Source organism: Ambystoma mexicanum, chromosome 12 (genome assembly GCF_040938575.1).
Source record: "Ambystoma mexicanum isolate Mex_15411 chromosome 12, UKY_AmexF1_1, whole genome shotgun sequence".
Classification (NCBI taxonomy): domain Eukaryota; kingdom Metazoa; phylum Chordata; class Amphibia; order Caudata; family Ambystomatidae; genus Ambystoma; species Ambystoma mexicanum.
This window is the reverse complement of record NC_090936.1, coordinates 640,541,346-640,563,871: the sequence shown is the minus strand read 5'-3', so window position 1 is coordinate 640,563,871 and position 22,526 is coordinate 640,541,346.

Here is a 22,526-nt window from a genome sequence, read left to right as displayed (position 1 = left end):
AGTACAATCAGAATCTTATAAAGAAAAATATTGCCATTGATGACGCAACATATACAGTAGAAACTGCGCAGCTGGTTGGTGTGCGCCTATACATGATCCATGTGCTTCATAAGAGATACCAGGTCATTGGTTCCAGCCCAGTCCTTCTGTCTTCCATCACGTGGGTGCCGCAGAGATCATCTTCTCACCAACAAAGGTCAAAGAACAAATTACCTACACTCCTAACACAATGCTACTTTATACTGTACTGTGTACCTGGCAGGCCTTAAGACGGGCACAAAGGAGGTTCTGGGGCACTCTAACGTTCACACACACATTTCACTCACTCCCCTCTGCGCCATACGGCTCCAAGGTCTCCACCCTCATTTGGAACTATAATTTATTCCTCCCAGCACCACGCAATACAAATCATACGATTGTCTCTCAAACACGTGCTCTGTCCATCCTCTTTGAAAATTTCAGGACTTGTAACTTTAGGGTTGGTGGTCAAAAGGCACCTGGTGCCATGGATTTCAGGGATCTTGAGGTTTAGTCAATTATATGGCTATAACTCGTTGTCGCCTGTGGATGAGCCGGGTCATAGTTTAGGCAGTGTGAGATCAAATGCACACCAGGCGCTGGTCTATGATCGCAGCCTTTTAGGGCACATTCCTTGTGGATAAGAAAGCATCTTTGCAACACTGTTAGAACAATGAGTGAACTTTATGGTGGTTCAGGGTATTCTTTGTCCTCACGGGTGCTCAGACAAGACTGGCGATTTCCCTGGTCTCACAATTAGGGCCTATTGCATGAAATGCCGCATTCGCCATGAAGGCAGTGTCTGCAAACTATGGTTACTAACATCTACACAAAATGGAAGTCTTGTTTGCGTCTTGGGCTATACTATGTGGGTTGATTATATTTGGGTGGATCATACCACTGTCCCCCCTTGCCCATCATAGTGTTTTGAATGTCGCTCACTTTGCTCTAAATCGCTTAGTGGGGTGGGACGGGGTTGCCTCCTTCCCCGACACTGGTCTATTTGGAAGGCGCAGCTTTCCAATGAAGGTCGATGGTCCAGCTGTGACACTATATGAGACAAAACAGATATCTTTGTGATCATCTGAGGAATATATATACACCCTCCACTGTTGTACACACCAACTGACAAATACCCCTCCACACTTTCACTGCACTTCCTACACTGTCCCAGTTCGGATGTGTGCACGTGTGCATACACCATGAGACACACAAACACATTCCCCTCAGAATGACATATACATACATTGCCCCCAGCATAGCAGTACGCCAGCCCCTGCACTGCTGCATGCACACTTAAACAACGCAACACTACACATTTGCACCCAAGAAAGACAGATTGACCAATCACAATCTGCCTTTCCTGGGCGTGATTGTGCTTTCACCGCCCGCACTGCCACCATTAAAATAGAAAAGGGAGGATGTCCCTTTTTGGATGACAGTGGGCATTTTGGAGAATGTTTTCCATGGTAGCTGTCATCCGAAAAAAGGGACATAGTCCCTTTTCCATGTTAATGGCAGCACCCATTTTCTAACATTTTTTTATTTTCTCTGACGGGAGATGATGGGCTTGCGCTGAGCTCCCATCAGACGGAAAAAAGACTATCCACACCCCAGTAAATCCCGTGATGCGCATAGCTTTCACACCCCGGCAGGGGCATCAGACATGGGCTTTACTGGACGGCAACACAAGCTGAGGCCCTTGCTTTGTTCCGGCTTGTGGTCCGTTAAAGCTCATGTCTGCCGCGCCGCCACGGCGTGACTTCTATATACCAACGCCTCGCAGATTATAGTATTCCACTGCTTACTGCTAGTAATGTAATCTGGGTTTATTGTGCTTGCTGAGGGCATTAATGCATATGGCTTTACAGAGAAAAATACTGTAATGGAAAGTGACCTACTGTGCTAACTATGCATATAGCAACCTGCCATTATTGTCCTAATTGGACTAAATGGAATCTTGTCCTGTTATGTTAATTAGAGATAGTGGAAGCTGGTGTCTGCCCATGGGATTCTAGCAGAGGTTTGATAGCAACATCTGGGTGCCTGGCAATTGAGTGCCAACACTCGTGATGGCATATCTTGATACATGTTAGCAATATCTACAGATTATGCAAGCACCAGAGACAATCCTTCCAATACCTGACAGATGATATTGCACTTCCTGGGCACGTGATGGCAATAGCTGGACAATGGTATGATATCTGAGGAAGAGAGGCATATGCTATTACCTATATAATGCTTACAAATCAGCTACAACTATTTGCTGTGGCAATAATTATTTTTGTTACGAACAATTCTAATCACATTTTTTAGGTTGGTCCGCCTAGGTTGGTTCCTTGCTAAATGGAGCTCACTCAGCCTTTGAGATGGTCCACCTTTAGTAGTCTCACAAAATCTGGTCTTAGATCTAAAAGTAATTTTTGCAGCAGATCCCTTTGAGACTCCCACTTTAGGTGGGCATCGATGGAAGCGCCCAAGATGGCTACACTCTGAAGACTCACTGAATCTGGGCGAAATGCCACCCAGTACTCTGCCCTTGAGACCAAACCCCTGACACCCCCTGTCCAATGTCTGAGGAATTACTGGGACCTTGTGAATGCTGGCTGCTGAGCTTAGCTTTGCAGGTGCCGGGAGAGACAGGAGCAGAGCCCCAACATCCCCACAGCCCGTATGGAGCAGCCCAGAGATGGTTGGTGGCCTGGGGAGGCCGTCCTACCAAGGAAGTGAACCTGGTGCTGAAATCGGCAGAAGCGCGACCCGCTGCGTTGGGAAGTAGGGAGGAGCTGCGGTCTTAACACAGTGGAGCCAGCCTGGTGAGTGAAGGCCTGAGAACCCCTGTGGGGCTTGAAAGTGGAACACCTGTGATAGGACCTGGTGGCAGAGGAAGACTTGGGGCTGTGGGCCACCTCCATCCCCCCTCCTAGTCACCAGTCTTGGTGAGCTCTTATCCACCATCAGCCCCTGGATGCAGCAGGGAGAGCGGGCTAGGGGACCATTGAGCTTTGTAGGGTGACCAGACCCAGCTGCAGAGACCCATAGGGGAGAGGAGCCATCTAAGGAACTGTGCGTTAGGCTACAGTGTCGAGTGGGGCAGTGTCCCCATCTAGAATTTTCTAGTACCCACCCAGGGGGAAGCTGAGCGACAACACCTGCGGGCTGACCGAGGGCCCTTTGTCCCACCTGAAGTTAGGTGGCCTGCACAGCAATGTACAGCTGATGACCGGGAGAGGTGCACAGCTCATGGGGTGCTTGGCACTGCGTCGATACACAGACTTGGTGGAACAGTGCAGCTTCAGCTCTGGTGCTGGTGGTAGAGAAGGGGTGAGCCACATGCATGTTGCCATGCAAGGCACAGAATGAAACACGCTGCATGACCTCCCTGTGGTCCTCAGTTGAGGGACGGACAGAAGTGGTAATGGCAGGGAGGGTGACAGGAGAGGAAATGGCAGGCAAGGCGGCAAGTGGATCGAGCAACACCCAACTCACCAAAAATGGCCTCTCTTAAGAAACCCATATCCTATATCAGAAAGGAGGTCTTGAAGACCACAGAGGGAATCCAGAAATTGATCACAGACCTTGCAACTGACCCAAAGCATATAGGCTCTTGAATGGGTGATGTCGAAGACGCCATACATTTGCTGCAGTACAATGTTATGCACCTGCAGGGCAAGTTGGGAGGGGCAAAGCAAGGAATGTAAGAGTTGGTCTCTGCCATTGAAAACCTTGAGAACAGGCACAGAAGGGAGAACTTGTGGATCCGAGGCCTAAAAGAGAACGCAGAGGGAACAGATTTAAGAGCATGGGCTCTTCGGTTCTTTAAGGACATCTTCCCTGATATAGCGATGGACACAATCACCTAGGATCGTGTACATAGGGTGGGGCCTCCACGGAAAGGTCACTGAGCGCAGCCCAGAGATGATATGATGAAATTTGATGCGTACATGACCAAGGAAAGAACCATGAAGGCTTCCAAATCCATGGGGAAAATCTCCTATAATAATCAAAAGCTGCTCATAATCCAGGACCTAGCTGCTGTAACGCTACAGAGGCATCTTGCATTTATCCCGGGGATGAGGAAGCTAAGACAAGAGCAGATCCCATGTCATTGGACTTTCCCATTTAGCTTGCTATTCACCTGGGAGCCTGGGGGGACAATGGCGTTGCACAACACTGGACAAGGCGGCCAAGAATCTAGGGATCACACATACACAGGATGGAGATGATAATGGTGAGGGGAGGGGGGTTGGGCACAGGTGACGGCTAGCAGGGTGAGGGGGAAGAGGGGGCCACATGGACCAACTTGATGGCCTGATTCTTTTGATTTAGGGTTGGATTGTCGCCCTGGCATGACACACATTCTGGGCAGAGGGATATATTGCTGATATATAATTGTGTTTTATGTCCGGTGGGGTGGTCTTGCAGGTGATTTTTCTCAACCTGAGGGGACATAACTGCTTGCCCATGCCTATGGGAAAACTGTTGTTTACTTTGTTAACTTGTTCTGGATTTTGGATGTTCAAAGGCAGCAAGAAGGGGTAGCAGTGCAAACATGACTCCACTGGGAGGAAGGCGTATGAGGTGCCAGACCCATGGGAGTTGGAGGATCTTACTATACATGTCTGATGTTGGCTAGTGTTATGCAAATGCAATGTCTGTCCCACAATATCAGGGGCTTAAATTCCCCCCAGGAAAAGCAATATATTGCTCCAAAGACTTAAGAGGCAATATATTGATGTTGCGTTCCTTCAGAGATGCACTTAAGGAGGGAAGATATTTGGAGGCTTCACAACAAGGCATTTCCCTAACAATTTCACTGCTCACACTGGCTGAAGGAAGGAGGGTAGGAATCTTTAGTCTCCAGGAGGTGAAACATGACAAAGAGGGACGGTTCCTTTTTGTGTCGGAGTACTGGACACTTCACGGGTTACGCTTGCTTCAACATATGGGCCAAATTCAGGGCAGAATGATTTTCTGTGTTCGGTTCTGGAGAACCTTTGGGCTTTTCTCTAGGACACATCATACGAGGAGAGGATTTTAACCAACCTATGGACCCATCTAGGATGAGTCTAAAGGGAGATATTGGGGGCGGTAAAACCATCCCACGATCTTCTCACCCAGATTGCCAATTCGCATCTGGTGGCTGTATGGCGATATGCCCACCAGCGGGTCAGGGATTACACGTTCTGTTCCCACACTCAAAGTATACTCGAGAATCGACTGTTTTTGGCTGGGGAAGGATTTGCTTCCTGGGGAGAAAGAAATTGATGTAGGTACTATTGACTTCTCGGAACACACCCCTATAACGCTGAGAATTTCCCTCCAGTGCAAGGGTGGGGCTGCTCAAAGCTTAACAGATTCCTGCGTGACCCAAATGTGCAGGAAGAGGTGGGTGGGGAAATTAGAGATTTCTTCCTAACTAATACAGCTGCCCACGTCCCAGAAGTAGTGCGATGGGACACCTTCAAAGCGTATATAAGGGCCATACTGATCTCCAAAGCTGCAGCGCTAAACAAACTGAGGAGGGAGCAGACTGCGCTCATCCCTCAGGAGCTGCGAAGTAAGGAAACCAAGTATAGGAGCATGGGTTCTCGTAAAGCCTTCAGAGCTTTGTAAGGGGGCAATGAGGGAGGTAAATGTTAGAGGCCACTGAGGCAGAGTTCAGTATGATTAGAACCAACCAGCGCTACTTTGAAGATGGCAACAAATCTGGGAACATTTTGTCTTGGAAATGTAAACGCAGACTAGTATCAGGGAAGATAATGGGCGTTGCTAATCAAGAGAGGGAAATGGTTCATGATAAGGACATCTTGCAGGAATTTAACAATTTCTATAGCTCTCTATGCTTGACTGAGCAGCCCAACCCTCACCGGATATGCCAATTTCTGGAGGGATGCCCTATGCCTCCGCTCTCTGCAGAGCAGCGGGAACAGCTCAATGGAGAAATCTCTAGGGAGGAAATCCTGAAGGCGATCGCCTTGCTAAACACTAGAAAGTTGCGGGTCTCGATGGCTTCCCAGCTGCAATCTACAAACAGTATACTAGCTGCCTGGAGGGCCCACTTCATTGCTTATTCAATTAGATGTTCTCTATGAGGGCCTTGATGTACACCATGGGTGAGGCCAAGATCACGCTGATCGCTAAGTCAGGAAAGGAGCCTAGTCTTTGCATCTCATATCGGCACGTAGCGGTCATGAATACGGACATAAAAATGTATGCTAAAATATTGGCAGCTAGGCTGGACAGAGTTCTCTCCGCTCATTGGGGACGATCAAGCAGGGTTTGTGCAGGGGCATCAGAGGGTGGATAATGTTAGGAAAATTACAAACCTTATTGACATGCCGCACAGAGTGGGGACCCCGGCCATGCTTTTGGGATTTGATGCAGAAAAAGCATTTGACCAAGTTGAGTGGCCCTTCCTCGGGGAGGTCCTGGGTAGGTATAATCTGGGGGAGAGCTTTATTAGAAGGGTATTCTTCTACTCTGGCCCGGTCGCAAGGGCTGCAATTAATAGGGTTTACATGCTCCAGGGGCATGAGACAGGGGTGCCCTCTCTCCCTGCTCTTTTTTTCCTTAGGCATGGAACCGCTGGTTGTGAGGATTTCAACAAGGGTAGCAGGCACTCCTCTCTAGAAAGAACATAGCATGATAACCTGTTCTGTGGTTGTTTCCCACTTTGAGAGTTTGCAGCACACGCTTTTTGCTCACTGTACCTTTCACAGATGGGAAATATCCATTTGCATATCCGTATTTGTCCTATCCACATGGGCAGTCCAGCACCGAAATGCTATGGCAATTCCCTTCTGAACAAGAGTACCAAAAGTAACCCCATACATGTGTTTCAGCCTTGTTGGGCCTCATCAATTAGGTGAAGCTGTGCCTCTCTGAGCACAGGGAGCAGGGAGTCCGTGTCTGGATTCCCCCATGTAACTCAGGGTGACGAGCCCCAAGTTCCATGCAATTATTTCAAAAAAGGTAGCAGGCGCTCCTCTCCAGAAAGAACACGGCATGATAACCTGTTCTGTGGTTTTTTCCCTCTTTGAGAAGACAGTTTTCAGCACACGCTTTTTGCTCACTGTACCTTTCACAGATGGGAAATATCCATTTGCATATCAGTCTTTGTCCCGCCCACATAGACTGTGAGGATTAGAGCTGAATACTATTCATGGGATTCCATACCGGGGACTTCAACATAAGATGGCTCTTTTTGCAGACTACCTGATCTTGACAATGTGCACTGTGGAAACCTTGGTTCCAAAACTGATGGATATCCTTAGATCATTGCAGGAGGTGTCTGGATTTAAAGTGAATTTGGATAAGGGTGAGGCGCTTGATATATCATGTAGTGCAGAAACTCAGTCCGTGCTGCAAAGGACAGTCCCCTTTAATTGGACCAAGGGGAAGCTGACACACCTGGGAATTTACCTCATGGCTGCCTGCTCTGATCTATACCAGGCCAACTACCCCAGATTATTTGAATCCATTACAATGGATCTTCAGTCTTGGAGATGTGGGAATCTCATGGTTTGGAAGAGTGGCAGCTATTAAAATGAACACCTTGCCCTGCTTACTATACCACTTCCTGGCCCTCCCGGTTGCCATCTGCTCCAAGATGCTGGCGAGGGTACAACGTGACATTATAGACTACGTTTGGAAGAATAGGAAGACTAGAATCGCTAGGACCACATTATACAGGCCTGGGGAGGCGGTTGGGTTGGCGCTGCCTAACATAGGGTGATATTTTGGAGATGCTCAACTGAGAGTCCTGCATGATTGGATCAACCCCTATACGGCCAAGGGATGGTGCCATATTGAGGAGGAGGTCTCTGGTAAGCCCCTCCCGTACATTCCGTGGCTGGAAAAACAAGACGGGCCTATGAGTGTTTATGAGGTGCCATCAACAAAGGTTACAATGCAGGTCTGGGACGCAGCAGTGCGGGCCCAGGGTCTCTAAACCGTTCCTTCCCCTCTTACGCCCATCCAATATAACCCCAAATTTCGTCCAGCGTATGATGGAATTGCCTTCTCAGACTGGAGACAGGGTTGCTGCGAGTTCTTAGTACACATGTTTGTGGATGACACAGGGGCTGCAATCACACAGTACCAAAAATGTGCTTGTTGGGGACACTTGGGCAGAATGGAGGGACTAGGCACTGGGTGGACACCCCATTTTTGCCAACCATGCTCCTTCTAGCTAAAGCCATGATTGCAGCTTTTTGTAATTTGTCAAGAATTCCCTCGACTGATGATTGGTGGGCAGGCATATGGTCTGTGATGGCAGTGGAGAAGGTGACTTACTTTTTGGATAACGAGGTCCAAACTTTTTGTGGGAGGTGGCACTCACAATAAGGACTTTTACGTGCCCCTGCGGACTGAGACTTTTGGGGCTGTTCCAACATGTACAGACCTGGTGTAGGATCTCCTCGGCGAACAAGTTGGTACGCTAAATAACCTGAAAGTGCCACTGTGAGTCGTTATGCTTCCTTGCTTTTTTTATGTTGTGTTCTTATTGTTTAATCTTGTTTACTTGCGCGGGAGTTTCTTGAAAGCTGTCGTATGAGCACTGGGTTAGTGTGCACTGTGACACTTTAATAAATGCCAATAAAAAGATTGCAATACAAACAAAAAAAAGACTCCTACTTTAGATGAAGACATTACGGCAAGGCCTGCTGCATCACTAGCGTACTATATCTTGTGAAGTACCAGCGAAGATCGTGGCTCCCTAAACCCAGGCCCAATTTAACATTGGGCCTCATTACGAGTTTGGAGGAACTACCACTGGCTGGTACCTTGTGATAATTCACTGATTTTTGGAGGAAAAGTGGAGTATTTACCCCCAGGTTGATGCTGGAGGTAAATTATTCACTTCACCTCAAGAAATCGGCCAAAAATCCCCATTGGACCACAAATAATTGTAATTTACACCTCCCACACCACTTGTAATCCTGTGGTAAATCCATGTGACCAAGTGTTGGTAATGGAAAATCCGTTTGGTGGTATCCCTGTGGATTTACCGCAGAGAAACCACCAAACTGGTAATTAAGCCCATTGTCTCTTACCGCACCCTTCCCAGCCTCATCAGAGGCTGGGAAGACCAGGAGCATGTTAAGCTTTTCGCACCTGGGTTAAATGGAAGGCGACATTGTCCCTGCAGGAGACCTCAGATGGTTTTATCAGTCCCAATTAGTGAGATTACTACAGTTTTGAATAAGCAACTGTAACAAATAGTGACTTTCAGTGGGTCAACATACATATGCCACGTCTCATAATTCCGGAGAACTTTGTACACTGGTTCCCTGTCAATGTTGGCATTACATGTATGATTTTTGTCCCATTGAGTAGGCCACTTATGTTAAGGCATCATAGGATAACAAGAACAAAATGCTGCACTGTATACTGGGGTAAATATAAAAATACACCCCTGATCCAGCACTGGGAGCTGAACACTGCCACATTATATTGGGAACAAAATGAATGTAAACCGCTCCAGCCGAGATCAGCTTATCATATGTTCCTGTCAGGTAGTGCCATTCTTTCATGGGTGGAAAGTAGAGGCTTTAGAGTAGCTAATGTTGGTATAAACGAGTGAAGATGAAAACACACAGGCACCCACCCCCCTGAATTACTACGCGTTTTTCAATGGGATTGTAAAATGCTTTTGTTCAGGCCCATGCGCTTCTAGATAATTCCCTTCACAATTAGCTGAGGGCCTGGTGTTTTTCCGCACAAGTTACTTATTGCTAGTAACCAACTTTGACTGTGTTTGTGTTTGCTTGCCTTTTGTCATAGCCTATCCAGTTTCCCCTTTAACCAGATAGTGGTGGAGACACTGACTGAGGTCATCAGTTTATGGGACTCCTTCAGCCACAATACCCATTGCACAAGAATCATCAAGGTGGTGCTGTACGTGAGTCGCTTCATGGAGTCAATCTGAATATTGTCCAATGGGGTTTCATTTATTAACAGAGCGGGATGCAGGTTGTGTGTACCTGCGTCTTTCTCATGAGGGGAGGAGTTCCCGCCTTAGATAAGGGTTTGGGAGTCAGTGGAATCAAGGCTGCCGGTGTCATCACTGGGTGATATGGACGAGCCTGCTGTCAGTAGAGATCTGGAGGTTGGGCAGCAGGAGGCACGTGCACACATCGTTACACTGACGGGCTGGGCAGCAAGGTAATGATGAAGCTCATCAGTAAATCAAAGAAAACCGAGGATTGGGCTCTGACGCAGATACTGTGACATCTAGAAATTCGCTGATTTGTTCCGTTCCGTGCGATGCGTTCATATCAGTTTACGGATTGAAATCGCAAGATTCATTATTGCACAGCCAAGTGTATTACTGCATAGCCAGGTTAGGATTTCATATAGTAGCACTAGAGTTCCGCTTGCATTCATGTCACTCCACTGGATTTAGTGCTGCAAAGCAAGCCTCTTTGTTGCATAACAAATTTATTGTTGCATATCGTTCATTTCAGTAGGTCTATTGCTACACACTCAGGTTTGTCAGTCATTATTGTTGCACACTCAAATTATTTTTTTCATAACACTAGAGTAATTGTTTCATAGCAAGATTTCTAGTAAATTACCCTCTCTATACAATACGATTGTGCAACAATAAATCTGTTTATGCAGCACTCAAACAGATTATTGTTCATACCACACGGTTAACTCTTGCTTAGCCAGATTTAGTTCTGCATTGCCAAACCCATTGCCGCATAACCAGATGAGCTTGCCACATCACTAGTTTTGTGCCATAGCAGGATTCTGCTGCATAACAAAAATGCCCTGATTCACAGAGCATTTTCCAATGGGGATTTGCAATTATACAATTATTCTATGAATTATGCCTAATGTACTGCCTGCTTAACTGTTCTGTTGCCACATTTTCTGCTGTTTGGCCATTTTAATCTCTTGACACGATTAGATCTGGTACTGCATAGCAAGACCGGTTGTTGCACTAGATTAGTTACTTCACTGCTGGACTAACTCTGCACTGATAGATCGGTTATTGCCCAACTTTACAATCGGCCGTGATTTTGTTATATTAACTGTGTGTTAAACGTCAATGTCAACTTTGTCACTTCTATATCAATACCACATCTACCATTCCTGTGTTTCTTGGTTGCTTAATATTAGTTGCTCACTTTGCTAACACTCCGTCGCTGGCCACCCAGCTTTGCTTCTAATACTGCCGGGGTGGATTGTCTTATATTGTATGTCACCCAAACATACCTTGGAAACTACAAGGTCAGGGTGTTGTGTCTGTAAATCATTCCCTAATTGTCTATTATCTCTGCATAGCCTGACTGATTTGTGCACTGCTAGACTGATTTACACTGCTTGAGTATTGTCCACCCAACTATGCTTGGGACCCCAATAGTAGTAGTAGTATTATCAGTTTGTCATTTATATAGCACCTGTATACCATTAGTGTCACCTCAACATCCTTGTGGGGGTGAATGCCCTCGGGGTACTGCAGTCCAAGATATGAGTATTCTCAGAAGGAACATTGTGCGTGTGCCGAGATGGGGAGTTAGATAGGCTGGCCGTGTCGAAGTCCCCATGATGGTCAGGCATGCGTATGGGTGCTGGGGGTGGTCAGGAGAGTGTGCGAGTGCAAGAGACTTGTTATGTGTCCAGCTAGACTGATTATTTTGTTCTAGGCCGTAGCTGCATTCTAATGCAAGAGAATTTATGTGTCAAGTTAGACCTCATTTTTTCATAGGTCTTCTCTGTATTCTGATGGCAGATATGTTGTGCTTCATGGATTAGCCTGGAGTATGGTGGCAAATACTTGCGAGTGGGAAGCCGTGCCTGTGACTGGTATCCACCAGAGTTTTCAAGCCTACATACCTTGAGGCTCAGATTAGAGCATTGCCTTTGGTGTGGCTGAGTGTTCTAAGTCATCCAGTCGGCTCCAAGAATTGCAGTTTTCCTTGCTCTGTAGGGTAAACTTTGGAGACATCGATTGTGACCATGTTTAGGTGTCATGAGGTAAGTGAGAAAGGGAAGTTATTCTGCTTGCTGTGGGGAATAATCGGGTTTTGAGCGCCTTCCTGAATGAGAGGTAGTCCTCATTATGGCAGATGTTCAGGTGAAGGGAGTGCCAGAGAGTGGGAACTTGGATGGAGAGGGAGAGGGGGATCACGAGGGGAAGCGCAGAGCTGGATCTGAGGTTTCTGATGGGCTGTAGCGTGTATGCTTGTCTTGGAGGAATTCTGTGCTAGTCTTGTGGAGGATGTGGTGTGTGATGCACATGGCCTTAAAAGTCCCCAATCAGCTGAGTGGAAGCCAGTGTAGTACTCACTTGGTCAGAGGGGAAGGATGAGTCTGGGTGCAGAGTTTTGTATTTGCTAGAGTTTTCTGAGCTGATAGGCGGGAGCTCCCAGATAGAGGGGGTTGGCGTAGTCTAAGCGGGAGAAGATAATAGTAATGATTGCTGAGACTCTTTAAGGGTAGGAGAGAAAAGGGAAGATTTGCCTGAGGATGCGTAGGTGGAAATTACAGGTTCTAGACATGGAGTTGATGGGAGAGTGATGGGTACAAATCCAAACTGTAGCCCAGACTTTTTACAGAGGCATATGCTGAGGACGGGCGGCCAGGTGGCTGGTTGGGGAAGGAGAAATGTTTTAACACAGATTAGGATTTTGGTTTTTACAAGGGTAGAGGAGGAGGTGGTTAGCCGTCTTCCAGTGATCTATTTTAGAGAGACAAGAGGCAAGGTCAGGACAGGGGAGGCCAGCAACTTGGGAATCTTGAAAATGATCTTGGTGTCATCTGCGTAGCTGTAGCAGGTTAGGTTATGAGAGTGGATGAACGCAGGGAGGGGGATGAGGTAGAGATTGAAGAGGAGGGAGGACAGAGAGGCTCCATGTCAGACCCTATTGGGGACAGAGGGAGGGAGGACTATGATTTGGGAGTGGTTGGAGAGGAATGAGGATATCCATCTTAGAGTGACATCCCTGATGCCTAGAGAGTGTAGTGGGTCTGTGAGGATGGTGTGCTCGGCAGGAGATAGATGCAGGAGGATGAGTGCAGCACAACCTTCTGAGTCTGCTGTTCTTTTAGGTTCATCCCAAATGGGATGAGCGAGTTCCCCGATAGGGTCTGAATCCAGTTTATGCAGGGTTGAGGAGGCAGTTGGTTTCTGTCTAGAGGAGAGCTGTGTGTATGCTGAATGCTGCTTTTAAGAGCTTGTTTTGTTTCCATTCTATTTGGGACTGCATCGCATTGTTGTTTTTGCTGTGATAATTATTGTTATGGCTACGCTAAATGGCCATGATGGGCTTCAAGCACTGTATTTACATCTATGAAGTCTATAGATCTAACGTTGGAAATGTAGAGGCTAAACTGTTGTAAAGGCACTACAGGGAAAAACTATTCTTACCCTCTACATTTCCAAGGCCAGCTCCTTTGAATTTGCCAATGCTTGTTAGTTTTGTCTACAGTCAGAAAAAAACTGGAATGTGCTGTTTCTAGGTTTGTGTAAAAATACACCACTTTGGTTTCCTCTTCTGCATGTATCTAATCAAGTTTTGATAGACCCTCACATGGGAGCATCAAGCACACACTGGTTGGATGAATACCTGAAACAAACAAGCATTCATCCAATTAGGTTTTGCCTGACCTTGACATGGCAGCATCATACCATTCCTAAACTCAGTTGGCTCTCTATCTCCCTCACATGAAGTTCAAATTCATACAAAGTAATAATGCTATGAAAATTAATCGGAAAGAGCAATTAGACTATAGGCAATGGACCTCATTGCTAAAAATCATATATTGAACGGTGGGGACCATCTAAATTTGCGCTTTTTTGCAATTCCATCCTCTCCATGCAATCTTTTACATTTTGTAATACAAAGTGCGAAATAGTGTCAAAAAAGGTGAAATTGCCTTAACATGCTTTTTTTTGCAATTTGTTTTGTGGTAGTAAACCGTTTGCTTCTTTCTTTTGCAGCACGTTTTGCTCTCTGGAGACTTCAAAGATGAGGCCTGGTAAAGGCGTGTCCCTGAACGCTTACACCAGAGAGAATACAACCCGCTAGGGAAGAAAGGCCCAAGTCGATCTTGTAAGGATAATGAGTTTTAATCTCCCACGTAGATGAGAGCAACAGCAAAGAACTCTGCTGCTAAGAACGTTCTGCCGAAAAGTAGTACAAGCAGAATCTTATAAAGAAAAGCATTATCATTGATGACACAGCATATACAGTAGAAACCCGCATGGCTGGATGTTGTGCACCTATACATGATCCACCTGCTCCATAAGAGATGCCAGGTCATTGGTTCCAGCCCAGTCCAAACGTCTTCCATCACATGGGTGCTGCAGAGATCATCATCATCTTCTCACTGATGAAGGTCAAAGAAAAAATTACCTACAATCCTAACACAATGCTACTTTACCACTGTACTGAGCAGCTGGCAGGCTTTAAGACAGACACAAAGGAGGTCATGGGACACTCTAACCTTCAAACACACAATTCACTCACTTTCTTCCGCCCCATCCAGCTCCAAGGTCTCCACCCTCGTTTTGAACTATAATGTATCCCACCCAGCACCTCACAATACAAATCATACGATTGTCACTCAAAGACATGCGCTCTCTTTCCTCTTTGAACATTTCAGGACTTGTTATTTTAGGGTTGGTGGTCAAAGGGCAGATGGTGCCATGGAATTCGGGGATCTTGAGGTTTAGTCAGTTATATGGGCTATAACTCGGGGTCACCTGGGGATGGGCCGGGTCATACTTTGGCCAGTGTGAGATAACATGCACACCAGGTGCCGGTATATTATCACGGCCTTGTAGGGCACATTCCTTGCAGATAAAAAAAACATCTTTGAAACACTGTTGGAACAATCAGTTAACTTTATGGCAGTTGGGGTGTGGGTTGTCCTCACGGGAGCTCGGGCATGACTGGAGATTTCCCTTGTCTCACAATTAGGGCCTAGTGCATGAACTGCTGCATTCACCACACAGGCCTTGTCTCCAAACTATGGTTACTAACATCTACACAAAATGGCCACCTTGCTCGCGCCTTGGGCTATACTATGTGGGTTGATTATATTGGGGTGGGATCATAGCACTTTTACCCCTTCCCATCATAGTGTTTCAAATGCCGCTCACCTTAATCAAAAGCACTTAGGGGGTGGGACGGGCCACCCCCTTCCCAACATTCCCCCCTTTTGTTACTTTTACAGTAACACATTCTTCAATACCCCTCCGCTCCTGCTGTCTCTTTTCTACTTGCACGTACGGCTGTATCCCCTTTATTGGGCTAAGAACGCGCTGTCGAAAAAGTTGTACAAGCAGAATCTTATAAAGAAAAGCATCATCATTGAGGACACAGCATATACAGTAGAAACCCTCACAGCTCGATGTTGTGCACCTATACATGATCCACCTGCACCAAAGGAGATGCCATGTCATTGGTTCCAGCCCAGTCCAGACGTCTTCCATCACATGGGTGCTGCAGAGGTCATCATCTTCTCACCGATGAAGATCAAAGAAAAAATGACCTACAATCCTAACACAGTGCTACTTTACCACGGTACTGAGCAGCTGGCAGGCCTTAAGACAGACACAAAGGAGGTCATGGGACACTCTAACCTTCAAACACACAATTCACTCACACCCTTCCGCCCCATCCAGCTCCAAGGTCTCCACCCTCGTTTTGAACTATAATGTATCCCTCCCAGCACCTCACAATACAAATCATACGATTGTCACTCAAAGATGTGCGCTCTCTGTCCTCTTTGAGCATTTCAGGACTTGTTATTTTAGGGTTGGTGGTCAAAGGGCAGATGGTGCCATGGAATTCGGGTATTTTGAGGTTTAGTCAGTTATATGGGCTATAACTCGGGGTTGCCTGGGGATGGGCCGGGTCATACTTTGGCCAGTGTGAGATAACATGCACACCAGGCGCCAGTCTATGATCACGGCCTTGTAGGGCACGTTCCTTGCAGATAAAAAAACATCTTTGAAACACTGTTGGAACAATCAGTGAACTTTATGGCGGCTGGGGTGTGGATTGTCCTCACAGGAGCTCGGCCAAGGCTAGAGATTTCCCTTGTCTCACAATTAGGGCCTAGTGCATGAACTGCTGCAGTCACCGCACAGGCCTTGTCTCCAAACTATGTTTGCTAACATCTAAACAAAATGGCCGCCTTGCTCGCGCCTTGGGCTATACTATGTGTGTTGATTATATTGGGGTGGGATCATAGCACTGTCCCCCCTGGCCCATCATAGTGTTTCGAATGCCGCGCACCTTACTCAAAAACATTTAGTGGGATGGGACGGGCCACCCCCTTCCCAACATTCCCCCCTTTCATTACTTTTACAGTAACACATTCTTTAATACCCCTCCGCTCCTGCTGTCTCCTTTCTACTTCCACATATGCCTGTATCCCCTCTATTGGGCTAAGAACGTGCTGCCGAAAAAGTAGTACAAGCAGAATCTTATAAAGTGAAGCATCATCATTGATGACACAACATATACAGTAGAAATGGCGTGACATCTATATACAGCTCCTTGCAGAATGTAATCTTCCACTGCTTACTACTAGTAATGTAATCTGGGTTTATTGTGCTTGCCAATGGCCATAAAGCATATGGCTTTACGCCAAAAAATATTGTAATGGAAAGTGACCTTACTGCGCTAACTGTGCATACAGCAGCCTGCCATTATTGTCCTAATTGGGTTAAATGGAATCCTGACCTGCTGTGTTAACTAGGGATAGCGGAAGCTGGTGTCTGCCCATGGGAGTTTAGCATAGGTTTGATAGCAATATCTGGGTACCTGGAAATTGAGTGCTGACACTCGTGATGACATATCTGGATACATGCTAGCAATATCTACAGATTATGCAAGCACCAGAGCAAATCCTGCCAATACCCAACAGATTATATTGTAGTTCCTGGGCACATGATGGCAATAGCTGAACAATGGTGTGATAAATGGGGAAGAGAGAAATATGCTTGTACCTATATAATGCTTACAAATCAGCTACAACTATTTGCTGGGCACTAATTATTTTTGTTGCCATCAATTCTAACTCTATTTCTTAGGTTGGTCTGCCTTTGTTCCTTGCTAAACTGAGGTCACTCAGCCTTTGGGGTGGTCCACCTTTAGCAGTCTCACAAAATCCAGTGTTACATCTAAAAGTAATTTTTGCACCGGATCCCTTTGAGACTCCCACTTTAGAGGGGCGTCTCTGGCAGCGACCAAGATGGCCGCACTCTGAAAACTCTCGCCGAACCTGGGCAAGATGCCACCCGGTGCATTGGTCTGAGCAAGTCATTGGGCGATCCTCCCTTGAGAGCAAACCCCTGGGCCCCACTGCACAAAGTCTGAGCACATCTCCCAGCTCCCTCGGGCTGGGTGAGTGCTGGCTGCTGAGCTTTTCAGGAGCAGGGTAAGCAGGACTGCTAGGCGGCATGGTGTAAGCACTTTTGTGGTGGCCCTGTCCCCTGAGATGGGTGTGGCGATGCAGTATCCCCACAGCCCGTGTGGAGCAGCCCGGAGAAGGCTGGAGGCCTGGGGAGGCAGTCCCACCAAGGAGGTGAACCTGGTGCTGAAATCAGCAGAAGCGTGACCCTCTCTGGTGGGAAGCAAGGAGGAGCTGCCGCCTTAACGCAGTGGAGCCAGCCTGATGAGTGAAGTCCTGAGGACCCCTGTGGGGCTTGAAAGTGGAACACCTGTGACAGAACCTAGTGGCAGAAGAAGACGTGGGGCTGTGGGCCCTCTCCATCCCCCCCTCCTGGTCACCAGTCTTGGTGAGGTCTTATCCACCATCAGCCCATGGATGCAGCATGGCGAGGGGGCTGGGGCCATTGAGCTTCAGAGGGAGCCTTGAAGGGTGACCAGACCTAGCTGCATAGACCCAAGGGGAGAGGATCCCTCTGGGAACTGTGCGCTAGGCATGAGTGTCAAGTGAGGCAGTGTCCCCATCTGGAATGTTCTAGTACCCACCCAAGGGGAGCTGAGAGACAACACCTGGAGGCTGACTGAGGGCCCTTCTTCCTGCCTGAGGTTAGGTGGCCTGCACTGCAATGTACAGCTCATGACCGGGAGAGGTGCACAGCTTAGGGGGTGCTTGGCACCGCGTCGATACACAGACTTGTTGCAAGGGTGCAGCTGTAGCTCTGGTGGTGGTAGAGGACCGGTGAGCCACCTATATGTTGCTGTGCAAGGCATAGAAATAGACATGCTTGGTGACCTCCCTGTGGTCCTCAGTCGAGGGATGGAGAGAAGCAGTAACGGCAGGGAGGGCGACAGGAGAGGAGATGGCAGGCAAGGTGGCAGGTGGATCAGGAGCAACACCCAACTCACCAAAAATGGCCTCCTTGAGTCTATGGGCTCTCTTAAGAAAGACATATCCCATATCAGAAAGGAGGTCTCAGAGGCCACAGAGGGAATCCAGAAATCAATCACAGACCTTGCAACTGACCCAAAGCTCGTAGGCTCCTGAATGGGTGATGTGGAAGAGGCCATACATTTGCTGCAGGAGGATGTTATGCACCTGCAGGGCGAGTTGGGAGGGGCCAAGCAAGGAATGTAAGAGTTGGTCTCCACCATTGAAGACCTTGAGAACAGGTACAGAAGGGAGAACCTGCAGATCCAAGACCTAGAAGAGAACGCAGACAGAACAGATTTAAGGGCATGGATTCTTCGGTTCTTTAAGGACATCTTCCCTGATATAGCGATGGACACAATCACCTTGGATCATGTACACAGGGTGGGGCCTCTACGGAAAGGCCCCTGAGCACAGCCCAGAGATGATATGATGAAATTTCATGGGTACATGAACAAGGAAAGAATCCTGAAGGCTTCCAAATCCATTGGGGAAATCTACTGTAATAATCAAAAGCTGCATATATTCCAGGACCTAGCTGCTTTAACGCTACAGAGGCATCTTGCATTCTGCCCGGTGATGGGGAAGCTAAGGCAAGAGCAGATTCCATGTCATTGGACTTTCCCAGTTAGCTTGCTATTCACCTGGGGGGGGGGGAGCAATGGAGTTACATGTCACTGGACAAGGCAGCCAACGTTCTAGGTATCACACTTACACAGGATGGGGATGATAGTGGTGAGGGGTGGGGGCCTGGGCACAGGTTGAGGGCTAGTAGGGTGAGGGGAAAGAGGGGGGGCCACATGGACCAACTTGATGGCCTGATTCTTTTGATTTAGGGTTGGATTGTCACCCTGACAAGACACACATTCTGGGCACAGGGATATACTGCTGATATGTGATTGTGTTTTATGTCTGGTGGGGTGGTCTTGCAGGTGATTTTCCCAACCTGAGGGGACATAACTGCTTGCCCATGCCTATGGGAAAATTGTTGTTTACTTTGTTAACTTGTTCTGATCTGTTTTTTTGGATGTTCGAAGTAAGCAAGAAGGGGTAGCAGTGCGAACATGACTCCAGTGGTAGGAAGGCTTATGAGGTGCCAGGCCCATGGGAGCTGGAGGATCTTACTATGCATGTCTGATATTGGCTAGTGTTTTGGACATGCAATGTCTCTCCCAGAATGTCAGGTGCTTGAATTCCCCCCAGGAAAAGCAATATATTGCTCCAAAGACTTAAGAGGCAACATATTGATGTTGCGTTCCTTCAAGAGATGCACTTACAGAGGGTCGATATTTGGAGGCTTCACAGCTGGGCATTTCCCCAACAATTTCACTCCACACACCGGCTGTAGCAAAGGCGGTGAGCATAGTCTGCAGGAGGTGAAACATGACAAAGAAGGACGGTTCCTGTTTGTGTCAGTAGTCCTGGGGACTTTACGGGTTATGCTTTCTTCAACATATGGGCCATATTCAGGGCAGAATGATTTTCTGTGTTCGGTTCTGGGGAACATTTGGGCTTTTCTATAGGGCACATCATACGAGCAGGGGATTTGAACCTACCTATGTACACCAGCTGGGATGAGTCTAAAGGGAGATAGTGGGGGGCAGTAAAACCATCCCACGCCCTTCTCACCCAGATTGCCAATTCGCATCTAGTGGATGTATGGCAATATGACCTCCTGGGGGTCAGGGATTACACATTCTTTTCCCACACTGGTTTTAGCTTGGGAAGGATTTGCTTCCTGTGGTGAAAGAAATTGATATAGGTACTATTGACTTCTCGGATCACACCCCTATAACGCTGAGCATCTCCCTCCCCCACAAAGAGGCAGATGGGGATGCTAGTAGCTTAACCGATTCCTGAGTGACCCAATTGTACGGGAAGAGGTAGCAGGGGAAATAAGAGATTTCTTCCTAACTAATACAGCTGACTACGTCCCAGAGTTAGTGCGATGGGACACCTTCAAGGCATATATGAGGGGCATACTGATCTCCAAAGCTGCAGCGCTAAACAAAGTGAGGAGGGAGCAGATTGCACCCATCCCACAGGACCTGTGGAGTATGGAAACCGAGTATTGGAGCATGGGTTCTCGTAAAGCCTTCAGAGCATTGCAACGGCCGAGGAGGGAAGTAAATGTGTTAGAACCCACAAAGGCAGAGTTTAGTATGATTAGGACAAAACGGCACTACTTTGAGGAGGGCAACAAAGCTGGGAAAATGTTGGCTTGGAAATTGAAATGCAGGCTAGTATCAGGGAAGATAATGGGCATTGCTAATCGAAGGGGGAAAAGGTTCATGATAAGGACATCTTGCAGGAATCTGGCAATTTCTATAGCTCTCTCTATTCGACTGAGCAGCCCAACCCTCACTGGATATGCCCATTTTTGGAGGGATGACCGATGCCTCCTCTCTCTGCAAAGCAGCGGGAACAACTTAATGGAGACATCTCTAGGGAGGAAATCCTGAAGGCGATTGCCTTGCTAAACATGGGAAAGGTGCCGGGTCTGGGTGGCTTCCCAGCTGCAATCTACAAACAGTATACTAGCTGCCTGGAGGGGCCACTTCATTGGTTATAAGATGTTCTCTATGGGGGTATTGATGCACACCATGGGTGAGGCCAAGATCTCGCTGATCGCTAAGTCAGGAAAGGAGCCTAGTCTTTGCACCTCATATCGACACATAGCGGTCTTGAATGCGGATATAAAAATGTATGCTAAAATATTGTCAGCTGGCTGGACAGAGTTCTCTCCGCTCATTGGGGAAGATCAAGCAGGGTTTGTGCAGGGGCATCAGGTGAGGATACTGTTAGGAAAATTACAAACCTTATCGACATACCGCACAAAATGAGGACCCCAGCCATGCTTTTGGGATTGGATGCGGAAGAAGCATTTGACCAAGTGGCCCTTCCTCAGGGAGGTCCTGGGTAGTTGTAATCTGGGGAGGGCTTTATTAGAAGGGTGTTCACTCTCTACTCTCGCCCAGTCACAAGGGTTGCAATTAACAGGAGTCTGTCAATGAGGTTTATATTCTCCAGGGGCACGATACAGGGGTGCCCTCTCTCCCTGCTCTTTTTTGCCTTGGCCATGGAACCGCTGGCAGTGAGGATTAGGGCTGAGGAGAGTATTTGTGGTATTCCATACCATGGACTTGAACATAAAATGGCTCTTCTTGCACACAACCTGATCTTGACAATGTCCACTGTGTAAACCTCAGTTCCAAAACTGATGGAGATTCTTAGAACATTGCAGGAGGTGTCTGGATTTAAAGTGAATTTGCATAAGAGTGAGGCGCTTGATATATCATGTAGTGCAGAAACACAGGCCGTGCTGCAAAGGACGGTCCCCTTTAATTGGATCAATGTGAAGCAGACGTATCTGGGAATTTACCTCATGGCTGCCTGCTCTGATCTATACCAGGCCAACTACCCCAGATTATTTGAATCCATTAGAATAGATCTTCAGTCTTGGAGATGTGGGAATCTCATGGTTTGGAAGGGTGGCAGCTATTAAAATGAACACCTTGCCCTGCTTACTTTACCACTTCCTGGTCCTCCCGGTTGCCATCTGCTCCAAAATGCTGACGAGGGTACAACGTGACACTCTAGACTACATTTGGAAGAATGGGAAGGCTAGAATCGCTAGGACCACATTATACAGTCCTGGGAAGGTGGTTGGGTTGGCGCTGCCTAACATAGGGTGATATTTTGGAGCTGCTCAACTGAGAGTCCTGCACGATTGGATCAACCCCTATACAGCCAAGGGATGGTGCCATATTGAGGAAGAGGTCTCTGGTAAGCCCCTCCGGTACATTCCGTGGCTGGAAAAACAAGACAGGCCTCTGAGTGTTTGAGGTGCCATCAATAAAGGTTACAATGCAGGTCTGGGACGCAGCAGTGCGGGTCCAGGGTCTCTAAACCTCTCCTTCCCCTCTTACGCCCATCCACTATAACCCCAAGTTTCGTCCAGCGTATGATGGAATTGCTTTCTCAGACTGTAGACGGGGTTGCTGCGAGTTCTTAGCACACATGTTTGTAGATGACCAAGTTCGAACATTTGAGTTTTGTAAGGAAAAGTTTGGGGTTTGGGATTAGAGAGAATGGAATATTCCAGTATTAGCAGCTGAGGCACTGGACACTGCAACCCCACACCAAGAAGGTGGCAGCTA